Raw genomic sequence first — 14,840 nt, forward strand, 5'->3', positions numbered from 1 at the left:
TCATTTCCTGTCGGAGTCCTTTCCCCTCTTTTGTGCACAGTGAGTAATTAACTGTGTGAATAAGAGGTTTCGCAGGGTTTTGAGGCTTATTCAGCTCAGAATGGCCAAATAGTGCATTGTCTGACCAGGACAAGACAAACTTCGAACTCAGCTACACGGACATGAAAGATTTTTAATTTCTATTATAATAAACAAGCCATTATGGTTGAAACCCATCATTTCCTGTCGGGAGTCCTTTCCCCTCTTTTGTGCACAGTGAGTAATGTAACTGGTGTGAATAATAGCCATTAACAGAACATAATTTCTGGGATCATTTTGACTACAAGAAATAATCAGATGATACGTGGTATTCTGTTACTAATTACATAGTATTTTGAGTGAATACCAACATTTGTCAAGCAAACGTGAAATGTGACAACGTGAAATTTCTGGAGTGACATGGTGGCCCGAAAAATTGTCCAACCAGACTCATCAATCACTTATTTCTTGGTATGGATTATATTCTCTGTTGTCTTCAGCTTCTGACACTTCCTCTTCAAATCCATCCTCACTGTCAGTTTCCTGGCCTCTCCCCTCCGCATCAGTGTGGTCGATCGTCAATATATGTAATCAAGAGCCTCACGGTATATCGAACTGCCATGGTGCTGCCATACAAGGAACTGTGAGCAGAGCCTCAAAAAGTATTATATGCTAAGCTATGCTATGCTAAGCTACAGGAAAAATTCAGTGTTATTGAAATAATGTTGCAACTTTTTTGAGACCTGTCAGCACAGGTGTTGTTCCCAAGGGAGAGAGACTCTACTGGGCAAAGGTTCTTGCAGTGGTTGTGTGTGTGTGTGCGTGTGTGCACGTGCGTGTGTGTGTGTGTATGCTTGGGTGTGTGCGTGTGTGTGTATGTTCATCTGGCAAATGAGGATGTACCTGAGCTCAGTTTTTACTCTAATTGTTGTCTCCCCCATTCATTTCTAATGAAACGGTCATTTTTGACCAGAACATTAAGAGTGTACAAAAGTTGAATAAAACTCACAAAATTGTATGCAAATCAATATATTTTGTGTGCTCAAATCCTCTTTGTGGACAAAGTCATGTTACTTAGGTCAATCTGAACAAATTAACTACATTTTTCAGAGATAAAACTTTTAAATTGGTCAAATTTGACCAGAACACAACATGAGGGTTAATTTCTAATATGTATAAACATTCATTATGGTTGAAACTCATCATTTCCTGTCGGGACACCTTTTGCCTGTTTTGTGCCCTGTGAGCAATGCCAGTGTACGAGAAAAAGCTTTTCACAGTGTTTTGTTGCTTAATCAGCTCAGAATGGCCAAAGGCTGCATGCTCTGACCAGGAGAAGAGAAACTGAAATCTAAAATCAGTTTCTCCACTCCCTTTCAGAGGACACGGCATTTGTTCATTCTTAGCTTATTAAGCGACCAAATGCAGTAGAAATTTCTAACATTTCGAACACCAGAATTTGACAAACATTCATGTTAGAGTGGCTGAGATTTCAATTTCTCCTCTCCTTCTTCAAGAGACAGCATTTGTTCATTCTGAGCTTTTTCAGCGTCCAACAGCAGGGAAATGCAGATTTTGACAAACTGGCCTCACTTAGAGCACCAACAGAAGGGAACCCAGCCAACATACCCGTTTGGGGCCTATGTGGGGCCACTGCGGGAAGAAAATGAGCCCACAGTGGGCTGCCCACTACCGTTGTGAAATGCGGGGCACATGTGGGTCCCACAGTATAGGGCCCAGGTGGGGCCAGTTTCTTAACAGCTGGCAGATGACCCATGTGGAGGTAACTGCCCATGTGGGGCAGGCCCTTTAGAGCTGGCCACACATTTCCCCCACAATTCATGGTGGTGATGGGGCCCACAGTGGCCCCTCAGGGGTGCTAAAGTGAGCTCTGTAGGCATTTCAAGTACTTACATTTACTGAGATCCAGAAGAAAAAAATGATTACAAAACTGCATGTACATGAAAATAATAAAAAAAAAAAACATATAACAAACCTGATACATTAGAACATTACATTACAAGAACATTATCTGTTCCTCTTTTTGGGCTTTCTACTTTTCTCAACCCCATCCCGATCTCTTGTGTTGCACAGCCAAGTTTTAACTGAGGCTTCAACCTCAGAAGCTGTCACAGTATTTAGAGAAAAAGGAAGTTAGTCTTGCTGCCAAGAATCGTATGAGGAGTAACCTAAGAATTTTTTGAGAATGAGAGAGCACGGAAAAGTGTGAACTAACTACAGAATAAGATAATGACAGGGTTGCAGTTGATTCAGTTGATTCATCTGGAACAACTAAGTTTAGCCTGGTTGATCTACAGGGCTCCTAAGAATCATCCACACTTCCTGGTGAATTTTTCAGACCATATTTAACATTTAAATTTTTTATCACGTAAATAAATGGCTTTGACTCTGTATGCTCCAACCATGTCATCAGAAAGTATTCCGTTTCATTTCAATAAATTTGCATGCAATTTTAATACAACCTAATAAAATGTGAAAAAAGTGAAGCATCCTGAATTCACTGTATATTGTTAAATAATTCCCAGAAGACTGCAGCTAGGTTATGTAAGTTCATAACACCAAAAAACATTACAACCCACTTTTAATCATGTAAATTTCATTTAAAACTATTGAACAAAAATGTTCATACTTAGACACTTTTATCCACCATACATGCATCCAAAAAAAAAAAAAAAAAAAAACTTAAAATATTCAAAGGCTAAAAAATCAGTACAGTACAGGAACAATAAATCCAGAATATTTTTTTTGGTTTGTATTATCTTCACCACTATTATGCGTGAATGAAAGGGTCCAACCTGGATTTGGTGTTAAAGCATTAAAAACGTTAATAGATCATCACCAAATGCACCCAGGAGATGATCTAGAAAAAAACAAAAAAACACAAATAATATTACTGCTGTCACATAACTCAAGCTGTGTAATGCTAATGTGTGCAAAGCCACAAACTCAAACTCAAGACAGAACAGATAACAATATAACAATACCTCCAACACCCAATCATAGCTTACTTATCAGTTTATGTAGTTGAAAATGTTCAACAATGGGTAAATATGATCTATGGTCAGTTTGATACTGCTTACTGTGATATACTGGAGTTAAAGGAGCCTTTCTGTAAGTACCCTAAATCCGTGTCTATATACATGATTCACATCTAACATCTATCAATAGTTTCCTTCAAATAGCATTAATGTCCTCTTATTGTATGTGAAGTATTTTTAATTAATTTATATTTATTGACTCTTAAAGTTTTCTTAAATCACATTTCTTCTGTTACAATTTCGAATTTTTAATGATTTAAACGCACAATGTGTCACTTCTGCCGCTAGGGGTCTCTCAATCAAAACAACAGAAGATGGTGTTAGCGATGTCATGATCATGTGATCATGGGAATTGTAGTCTCCGCCACCATTACCGTGAGATTCTGATTCTGGTTTGGATTCTTACAGTGTGATGTTGACACTTACCAGCCTATTGTGATTAATTCTACCCAGACAAATTCAGATGAGAGCTGGTGCAGGAATTACAGGCAGGAAATTAACAAATAATTGTATATACCGTGAGGATATGAGTTACAGAAATGTCTGCATCACAGATGGAAATGGCTCATACACTGCTAATGACTACAAACGGCTTTAGGTACAGTTAATGGAGCTAGTAGGTTTTGTTCAAAATATTAAGCAAGTAACTAAAATTATGTACTTAATGTGAGGAAAACTGCTTATGTAGTTGACATGTAATAACACAACGTAATAGGAGCAAGATAACGTTTAAATCTAAACCCAAACTTGAGCTTGGCTGTTAGAGAGCTTATTATACGTCCAATTGCAGCGAAACGCAGATTTTTACTTACCGGACTAGCTTAAAGCGCTCACAGAAGGGAAAATGTCTCCCCTCGGCCGCTGACTGTTTTCATACATCCCGGTTGTTCATGAACATTAGAAATTGTTTTTATTTTAAATTTAAACCACCTTCAAGGTCATAACAGTACAGCTCAAGTTGTATAAACCAGTCAATAACATACACAATGCATTACATTTTGTCGTCAGAATAAATACATAACAACAGTTTTTAGTGCAACATTGTGTAACATGAGCTAAACCATTGAATTTACTCCTGCTGAAGTACATAAAACAAGTTCACATGGATTCCATTCTGATAAATCAAATAATACAATTTTCTAACACAATATAAAATTTGGAATCACATCCATATGACATTTGGGCATCAAAACACTTGAAATGTGTTAAATGCTCCCTTTCTATAACCAGTATCTTCCTAGGCATGTGTTCACTCACTTGAAAAGCATGGAAATGGTCATGAAAAAAAGTTTCATGCTCAATCAAAACAAAAACAACTTGATTATTGTGCAAAATGATTGAGGCTGGGATTAAGTTCAATATTTGATCCTGAATATCAGATTGCAGATCTTCCACAAATTCCTGTAAATTCTCAATAGTAGAAAGAACTACAGTATTTTGTACACCGCTTCCCAAAAGCTTGGCTACAATGGAAGCACACATATCTTTCTTGTGACTGGACATAGGAGTGCCTGTTACAGCATTTTGGCACTAAGATGAAGTTGAGGGTAGTTCATTTATAGACTGAGAATTGTTGCATTTGTCTGTGTCATAGTTGGAAAGGGTCTCATAAGGCACACACATGTTATCAATTAATGCATGTATCTTAATAAGATGCCTCCTAAACCCAGAATAACTAGAGAACTGCAAACAACAACCTGTCTGACCACATTTTAGTCTTAGACTTTTCCCTGAATACATTCCATGAATTAGTTTTAGGTGCCTGAACAAAAGCACAACTGTACCAAAGGATGAAGTGCAGAGAAACAACTTAACATTTTGGCTGAATAAACTAGTTACAGCTTGTTCAAAAGCCTTGCTCTCAGCTCTTTCACTCTTGGAGTTTCTTCAGTTCTGCCTATGTCAATATTGTACACAGTTGTCTGCAAAAATGTGTACAGTCTGGATAGAGAATCATCATACTTCACACTGAAGACAAAATGAGACTTAAATAGCTCATCAAAAGCCCCCAAGGACGTACATGACTGACATGGTACAAGCTTTTTGTCCAAGACAACATAAAAGGTGAAAACCTACGCTCTTGAAATTCCTGTGGCAAGAAGATACAGCTAAGAGCCCCCTTCCAGTGGTCATCAGATGATCCTCAAGGCTTTGACATGACTGAAACACAATGAAGACATCACCTTATAAATAATTTCCTTTAAAAAAAAATTAATTCACTGCAGTATTTGAATGAAATAGTGTTATTCACAAACCTTTTAAAACAAAAAAGTACAAGTGTGCTAGTTATAACAAATGTTTGTTAGAGACATTATTTATATTAAACATTAAATAATAAACTTTTATGCAAACAGATTTCAGTTATTTAATAATTGTTTGTTCTTCTGGAAAGTAGTCAATAAAATCCTTCTCCATCCTGGAGATTTTGTTTGATTTTGATGATGTACCTGAATCATCAGTGGTGTCAGATCCTTCATTCAGAGCAGATTTCAGATGTCGCTTTAGAAGTGAGGTCTCCTTTAGGTTCTTGGCCTCCTGGATGACTTTGTCCTTCAAAATGGTGTTCCATTTTTGCAGGAACCTTGATGCGGCCTCTTCTCCAAACATAAAGGAGACGTCTTGCAAAATCTAATTAAAAAGGAAAGAAGAACTATTTCAGCCACCTAATGTAAAACTAATATTTTAATACAACTTTTACAAATTCATTTTTAATACCTACCAGTCCTTTAGTGTCCAAGAATCAGCTGAGTGCTGTGGATTGTGCAGAATTTGCTGACGGTACTGGAAGGTTTCTCTCATCTTCTGGAAGACTAAATCATGGTCTGTTGTGTGGTGGAGAAGAGATATGGCTTCCATACAGTCATCTCCTGTTTGCTGGTCACCTGTGCCACTCAAGAAAGCCTTTGTTGCTCTGACTGTCGCAAAAGTGTTCCTAGGTAAAAGAAAAAAAAATTGCTGCGTGTTGTAAATAATATTATGCACATTTATGATGCTTTTAGTGCTTATACACAAAAAATAAGGAATCAGCAGCTGTCATTATTTTACACATGATACACAGTGCAAACTTACATATCCCTTGTTTGAGTAAGGGTCCTTCAAACTTGGAAACCGTGACACAATCCCAAGGGCATGGAACTCCTTTGTTGCTTTACTAACATGACTCCTGCAAAAAGAGAAAAAAAAATTCCTAAGAATAACTGTTTTCTTCTTTTTTTTCCATGTTCTTACCCTTCTATTTCACGCATGTGTGCTACAATGATGTTCACCATTAATCACCTGGTGGAATCTTTCAAACTCCCAGTTTGTTCATACTCTTCAATCACAGTCATTCCTGCTGGCTTTGAGGTCAGAATTTTCTCCACAGTCTAAAAAAAAAAAAATCAATTATGAAGGGAAAAAATTACAACTAAAATTGAACATTTTTATATGAATAACTATGAGCATTATTATTTGCAAAGTGCATTTGTTTTCCAGGAATCATGCAAACATTTTATGTATGTACTGCAAGTTATAATTACATTTCTTGCATGTTTACTGTCCAAAGGTTGACTCCCTTTACATCCTGAGTCACTAGTGTCACTGCTAAGACTTGTTGAGACAGACATAGTATCTGTCAGACTTGGAGAAGATGGTACTTCATCCCCTTGTTGCAGAACAGACAGATCTGAAGATCACAAAACAGAGTAATACTTATAAAGGCTAAGATCAGATATCACAAAACTACTATTGCAGTCCCAGGCTGAAGACAAAACATGAACATCACCTCATACTACATTACTTACCAAGAGTCACATATTCTGTCATGTCTGAGCAGTTACCAGAGTTCCTGGAGGATTCAACCAATGAAAGTTCTGAAATGCAAACCACACTTAATTAATGAGTAACAAATGCTATATTTATTAAGATTCTTGTTATCCACTAGCACATAAGTAGACATTCAGCAGACAGCTGTCTCTGAGTTAAGATTCAAATCCCATAATATTTCTCTGCAAACATGATTTAATGCCCTACCATCGTCAGTGTAGATGACAAAACAGATTCAGTATTGTGTCCTCTGGGATGAGAAACTTCTCCTGGACTGTAGCAAGACAACCAGTACTTCTTTACAAAATACTGTTACTTGCTATTCCATAGCTTTATACAAAACAGACACCTTACTAGCACAAAGAAAATCAGAGAAGCAAGCTTCCTCTAGTTTCACATATTTCTTCTTTGCCCCTCGTTGTACCTTTATCAGTGTCTTGGCCATCTAACATTGAAAAAAGATTGACAATAATAATGATTAGCTGTTAAGTTTACAATAATTTTAACCACTGGTTTTCATGAATCACTGTGAAAATGCTAAGTTGTAGGCTAACGTAGGTTAGTGGTTACTTACGCTAGCGCCAAACACTACTGTCTACACGTCGCCAGAGCTCCGCGGCATACCAGCAACCTGATGAACCCGACTCTCCTCTGTTATACTGAAAAACACTTTATCAACAGTTACATATGTTTGCACTGTTAAATAAAGTCACAATCCAGAGTAATTTTATTTAACTGTAGCGTTAGCTCATCACATTAGCATTAACGTTAGCATTAGCGTTACCTCATTAAGACTCCTTTAGCTACTGAAGCCCCGTGTCTTCACCAGTGTGCATACGCAAGTTTGGAGAGGGAAAACGTATTTTTCTGAAAGGTTCAACAGAAAAAATGGCTGCCTAAAGTTGATCTCTTTTACAGCAGATCGAGCAAAACGTCAAAGACCAAATGCAGCAAATGTATCAACTTCAACAAAAATACTGTGTAAGCTGTACCAACCAAACATTTTATAATAAAGTTAAAGGAAGAAGCGAAAAATAGACTCAATCTTACCTCACTACGAAGTCCAGTTTCAGCTTGCTGTGCGCGGGTGAAGTCATGGAGCAACCGTTAAACATGAACTCCAGGAGAGGAATTAAAATACGTTCCTCAACACCCACTGAACGAACTCCAAAATATTACTCTGACAATTAGTATCCCTCAACACAAACTGAGTTAGAGGTTAAAAAAATAAATAAAAATAAAATAATAATAATAATAATAAAATAAACTCCACAAATTTAACACTTTCACTCTTTTTTGGTTAACTACCAGATTTTTCACTCCAGAAATTTGCTGTGTACAGAGGGCTTTGTGGGTGAGGCGGATGTTGTATGGCCTGAAGGGAGGGGAGAGAGGCACCGATTATCTACTCAGCCGCTCTCACTATTCGCTGGAGGGTCTTGCGACAGGACGCAGTGCAGGTACCACACAATGATGCAGCTGGTCAGGGTATTCTCAATAGTGCCTCTGTAGAAGGTGCTCATGATGGAGGGCGGGGCTCTGGCTCTTCCCAGTTTGCGGAGGAAGTAGAGACGCTGCTGCTTTCTGCTTTCTTGGCCAGTGATGCTGTGTTGATCGTCCAGGAGAGGTCCTCTGTGACATTCACACCCAGAAACTTGGTGCTGCTCACTCCATAGTAGCACCGTTGATGGTCAGAGCATGCTGGGTGTGCACTCTCCTGAAGTCCACAACAATCTCCTTCGTCTTCTCCACGTTCAGAGAGAGATTGTTGTCTTTGCACCACACGGCCAGGTGGCTCGCCTCGCTCCTGTAGATTGTCTCATCTCTGTTGCTGATGAGGCCCACCACAGTCGTGTCATTAATTCTGAGCTTATTACACATCCAAATGCAGTGAAACAGGGATTTTGACTTACTTAAAATGTTTCCCCTCGGCCGCTGACTGTTTCCATACATCCCGATTGTTCATTAACATTAGAATTTGACAAAAGTTCATGTTAGAGTGACTGAGACTTCGAGTTGTTATCTCCTTTGCCAGGAGACAGCATTTGTTCATTCTAAGCCTATTAAGTGTGCAAATGCAGTGAAACAGGGATTCTGACTTACTGGACTCACTTAAAGCGCCCACAGAAGGGAAAATGGCCGCTGACTGTTTCCATACATCCCGATTGTTCATGAACATTAGAATTTGATAAACATTTTTATTAAAGTGGCTGAGATTTAAATTTCTCCTCTCCTTTCACTAGACAGCAGTTGTTCATTCTGAACTTTCTCAGCGCCCAAAAGAAGCAAGATTTTTACTCACTGGCCTTAGTTCGAGTGCCCACAGAAGGCAAAAAGCTCCCAATCGGCTGCTGACCGTTTCCATACATCCCAATTGTTAATGAACATTAGAATTTGAGAAAAATTTATGTTAGAGTGGCTGAGACTTAAATTTCCTTTCTCGGGAGACACCATTTATTCAATGTATTATTCTTAAATTCCAGTTACTCTGTAAGTTATCCTGATCTGTTGGGTCCCTTTCATTTATTATTAAATATTACATTGTTCATATTACAAATACACTTTGAGTGCTGATAAATTGCAACTGTATCAGACTTTTTTCTGTTTCTGACTGGATAAAGTTGTCATCATCCCAGCTGGTCAAAGTTTGGAGGTACATTTCCCTCTGTCAGGGCAAATTAAAATTCTCAGAGTTAGTGTTGATTTTCTTCTTTTAACATCCATCTTGGCTAAAAAATAAACTAGGGGATGCAAATCTCAGCAGCCCCAAAATTTGCTCTGCTGAATAATGTATCCCGCCCCTTATATTTAACTACAAACACCTGAGGGTCAAATGGTGTTTCCCACATCATATTTTGGTCTAGTTTGACTCATCAGTATGAGTTTCACACATGTAACATCCTCTTGGCTAAAAACCAGGGGATGGCAGGCAGAACTCTGCACAACATGGGTTTAATAAGCTCAGAATGAACAACTGCTGTCTCCTGAGAAAGGAGAGGATAAATTGAAATCTCAGCCACTCTAATATCAGTGTTTCTCAAATTCTAATGTTCATGAACAGTCATGATGTATGGAAAGTCAGGAATACATTTGAAAAACCTTGTTTTACTGCATTTGAATGTTTAATAAGCACAGAATTAACAAATGCTATCTCCAGTGAAGGAGAGAAATTGAAATCTCAGCCACTTTAAATATGAATGTTTATCAGTCCATGAACGATCCTGATGTATGGAAACAGTCAGCGGCCGAGGGGAAACATTTTCCCTTCTGTGGGCACTTTAAGTGAGTCCAGTGAGTCAAAATCCTTGTTACGCTGCTTGTGGATGCATCTCAAAATCTCAGCCTCTCTAAGATCAATGTCAATTTCCAATGTTCATGAACAATTGGGATGTATGGGAACAGTCAGCGGCTGAGGGGAAACATTTTCCTTTCTATGGGTGCTTTAGGGACCAGATAACATCCAGAGTAGATACAAAATAGGGTGTGCTGATATTTCTGTAAAACAGAACACAAGACACTCTATGTAATAGCACAGCCATTACAAAGTGTATTTGACATGTTTATTAAGTTAGCATACACTTGATTTAGCTTGAGTGAAGTGTTAGAATAAACAGACCTTATTAATGTTAGTTTTGAAAAATTGTTTTCCTCTACTTCTACAATAACTTACTTGCAATTTAAAAGACTATCAAAGTTCTAGATAGATTGAGATTAATTCACTAAATCTGAATTAAAGAACTTAATTAGCTTTGATATAATAAATTATCTCACTTTCCAGCTCTTGGTTGGGAGCAATCCTTGCAATGTCCCAGCAGAACAATTTATATGGTCCAATGACCACATTTCTGTCTACAAAAGCAAGAAGTATTAATCAATCTATTAGTAGACTATCCAGTAATTAAACAAAAAATGTAAAATTTCTTAAATGTATCAATAAGACAAAAAATAAACTGCTGGGTATCTGTATATGGCTAGTAATCATATACAAGGTATTAATTTTTACATCTATAAAGGGATTTTTTTTTTTTTTGTAATACATACATTTTTTAATATCAGTTTCTGTGGCACTTGCCACTCCTGAGGTTACAGGGGCTGTGGCTGATGGAACTGCAGGTGCTGGGCTGCAAGTGGTGTGGCTGGAAGTCCTGTGGCTGCTGGTACCCTGATGTTGCACTTTAAATAGTTTTGGAATACAGTGCATCTTAGGCACAATGTAAACCTGTTGAGACAAATCGTTGAAGGACAAGCCTGATCAGATTAAATTTTGTTAAACACCTCCTATTTTTTAAAAGAAATGAATCGATTTTCTTTGTATATTCTTGTAACAGAATTAAAATTTATTTAGGGGAACTTTTCTATACTGCTTAATAAGCCAATTAACATTCAATATGGACCAGTGCATCAGAAGCTCTAGGATCGCTGGAGAGAAATGGCATCAAGTGGCAAGGGTGAAACAAGGCTCATAGTCTGTTGATGTATTTAAAATGGTAAGAACAATTTACTCTGTCTCGTCTTATTTCTAGAGCTGTTTATGGTACTTTCCATTTAATTTGTAACTCCTTTAAATTTTTGTTCTGTAAACCAAACACAGATGTGAATATCAAAAAGAGGAGACAACAAAAAACACAAAACCTTCTGTTTTACAGTACAAAAAAACTCACTTAGCCAAAATTCAGCATCAAATTATCTTGTTTTACAGTGTCCATGAGACTGGGATCAAGGAGTTCAGTCTAATCAGTCTCTGTGTGTAAGTCCATCCAATATCAGAGTGTGAAGCAAAGGTGTCTTCTTGTGTAGGCGGGGACTGTATTTGTCCTACTGCCTTCCGCTGAACAGCAGTAATTCAGGTAAGATCTCTCTTTCTCTTGATCCGACTCTGGGCAGCACCACTTACAGGAGGATGCTGGGCTGACAAACCCAAAATCTGGCAAAATCTCACAATCCACAGAAGACGACAGGGGCGATGTTGATGTTGAGAAGGCAGAAAATAATGGAGCAGAAGAAGAACAGAGAACAGATGATGGTGGAGGATGATGAAGGATGACGGATTTCCTGGCCTTTTATACACAAAGCTGAAAAAAAGATTTATGAAATCACTGCTAAACTGCTTCCTCTCTTAAAATATCAACAGGTCTGTTGATCTGCTGCTTTAGCAAAATAAAATCGTCGATTAACAGCAGCTCTCAGTTTCCATAAGCATCTTTAACACAATCACACTCAACATACTACAGAACCTAGCTTCATCTCACCTAACATGAGGTAGTAGGAGATAATTCTAGTCACAACATAACAAATAATACATCTGAACTCATCTTTCACAAAAAATTAGCTCGGTAATCACATTACATTTGCTCAAAACCTCATCAGGATTATGCCTTCAACACAACTCACATTCGCTGCTAATCAGCTTCACAGCAGTAAATCAGTTTCAGTACCGTAACAACAATTAACGGTTATATAAATCAACATCCGGAAAGTTTCCACTGAATGGCGTTACAATAAGGGATCTACCAAAGCTAACTAGTCTTAGCTAGCGGGAATAATGCCAACTCATGCCACCACGACGAGCGCTGCTAATGCTAGTGCTCGATCCTGTTTTCAATTATTTCATCAAATTCAGCAATCGACTCACCGATAATTGTCCTTTCGGCACCTAGCAGAAGAATTGTAACCACTACAGGCCTTTTATTCTTTCTAGAATTGGGGTATCTGCATTTATCTTACTCTCCACTCTCTCTGTCTGTCTCGTTTGCTGCTCAGTCAGGAAGAGACCGTGGGATGACTCAACAGTATTTCTCATACACAGCGGGGAGATGCCACTAGGGGAAGCTGTTTTAACACTTAACTCTTAATCATGAACTGTATTATACAGGCTCGGAATGAAATATTTATTTATTCATTCATTTATTTAACAAATACTGAATTTTCCTGCCTACAGATTATTCTTCCTATATCTTCCTTTACCTTTTATCTTTATTTACTTTACAGGGTTCTGGTAACCTGGGCTTACATTCCGTTCTTTTGTGTGTTTAATTTTGCACAAATATATCAAATAAAATTCAAAATAAATTGTGTAAGATTGCTCCAAAATCTGCTCTGCTGAATAATGCATCCCGCCCTTTATATTTAACTAAAGACACCTGAGGGTCAAATGGTGTTTCCCACATCATATTTAAGGGGATGCAAATCTCGGCAGCTCCAAAATCTGCTCTGCCAATTAAGCAATATTAACCGAGCAAACGGCAAATAATCAGACCCTTAGTAACGAGCTAGCAACAGAAATGATTTTCTAGTCTGTCTCTGAGCTGACGTTAATGCTTTATCGAGGTCTCGGAATTGACCGAACTAAATCAACAGCCTAATGCACAAATGAATGCTTACTTTTATCAACCACGTTATAACAAAGACGCTGTATTTATTTACTCACACAGATGTAGCTTCTGCAATCGCAAACTTTTACATGAATTTTAAGTTATAGCGCCGTGTCATCGGCACAGCTGATGGAGAAAGCCGAGGTGCTTTGCTCAAATGACGTTAAAGGACACCCTCGAGTGTAATCTTGCGATTATACAACTATTACCAACAAAGTAAAATGTGTATGGCGGAGTAATATTTTTAGTGATTAGTAAAGTGTGCTGTCATGCTGATTTGAGCACGTTCTAAATGTCTTGTTGACCAATCAGATTGCTTGGTCGGAACTACTTGTTGTATAATAATGCATCCTTACAGGAGTTTACTACTGTAATGGATAGTCCACATATTCAGGCCATTTTGACTTGACAGTGTGAATTTGAGACATTTACGAGCAAATTGTTTTATTTGATAGGTACAATGAACTGAACATCCGTATCCAGCATTTTAAAATCTCATCGCAGAGCAAATTTCTATAACTGTCTGAAATGCTATGCCTAAAAATACTCTGATTATGGACAGAAAAGATTTCGCCTTCAGAAATTTTGTGATGAAGCATATCAAAAATGTTACCTCAAATAACTCTAAATGTTCACAAACTAAAGACTTCCGATAACTTACTACCGCTGATAAAACTGGCAAAGAATGCTGAACCGTTTTCAAGCCATACGTTGCTCAAGAAATCACCATGGTGATAGGTAGTTTCCACTTCTTCAGCATGCAGTTCTCGGCAGGCAGAACTCAGCACAACACCCACAAGCAGTGAAACAAGGATTTTCTCACACCGGCCTCAATTGCAGCCCCTACAATAGGCAAATGTTTCCCCTCTTCATGTTCATGATCATTAGAAATTGACAAATATTCATCTTAGAGTGACTGAGATTTAAATTTCTCCTCTCCTTTCACTGGACACACCATTTGTCAATTCTGTGCTTATTAAGCGTCCAAATGCAGCAAAACAAGGTTTTTCACACACTGGCTTCATTTAGAGTGCCCACAGAAGGCAAAAGGTTTCCAGATTCCACATTGTGGTGCACCTCTGTGACATCATAACTTCTCATAGGAGAAACAACAAAAACAGTTTTGGAAAGTCCTCATCATGTTCTGTCCAAATACAGTTGCAATCAAAATGATTCAACCCCCACTGCAAAGTAGGTTTATTGACAAAATGTTCAAACTAGTAGTCGGCTGTTTTGCAATATTCAACCCCTTCATGACAAGCATCTTTAATACTTAGTAGCGCACCCTTTTGCTGTTATGACCTGCTGAAAACGTGATGCATAGCCAGACACCAGCTTCTGGCAGCATTCCTGGGGAATCTTAGCCCATTTCTCCTGGGCAAAGGCCTCTAGTTCACTAATATTTTTGGTGTTGCATGCTGCAACTGCCTTTTTCAAATCCCATCAGAGATTTTCAATGGGGTTCAAGTCAGGTGACTGTGATGGCCACTCTAGTATCTTCCAGGACTTCTTCTGAATCCAAGCCTTGGAACTACTTTATGCCTTGATAACTCCTCACAGGTTGGTACCTAAAGAGAGGGGATCAAGT

General features: G+C 38.2%; 2 long non-coding RNA genes across 3 annotated transcripts; both read right to left on the bottom strand.

Annotated features, from left to right (window-relative positions):
* Positions 1–4,309: 4,309 nt before the first annotated feature.
* On the bottom strand, positions 4,310–8,098 carry LOC108895211 (uncharacterized). Of its 2 annotated transcripts, XR_001962921.2 has the most exons (11): positions 7,932–8,098; positions 7,666–7,748; positions 7,456–7,550; positions 7,089–7,326; positions 6,860–6,928; positions 6,596–6,741; positions 6,354–6,442; positions 6,147–6,240; positions 5,797–6,009; positions 5,525–5,705; positions 4,310–5,237 (listed from the first exon to the last, which is right to left on the bottom strand). It is a non-coding gene; the product is annotated as an uncharacterized LOC108895211 (long non-coding RNA). The 2 variants fall into 2 exon arrangements; XR_001962924.2 differs by lacking the exon at positions 7,089–7,326.
* Positions 8,099–11,552: 3,454 nt separating this feature from the next.
* Positions 11,553–12,675, bottom strand: LOC108895212 (uncharacterized). The gene is made up of 2 exons (XR_001962927.2): positions 12,514–12,675; positions 11,553–11,953 (listed from the first exon to the last, which is right to left on the bottom strand). It is a non-coding gene; the product is annotated as an uncharacterized LOC108895212 (long non-coding RNA).
* Positions 12,676–14,840: the final 2,165 nt, after the last annotated feature.

The sequence above is a fragment of the Lates calcarifer genome, linkage group LG14 (assembly GCF_001640805.2).
Source record: "Lates calcarifer isolate ASB-BC8 linkage group LG14, TLL_Latcal_v3, whole genome shotgun sequence".
Taxonomy (NCBI): Eukaryota; Metazoa; Chordata; class Actinopteri; family Centropomidae; genus Lates; species Lates calcarifer.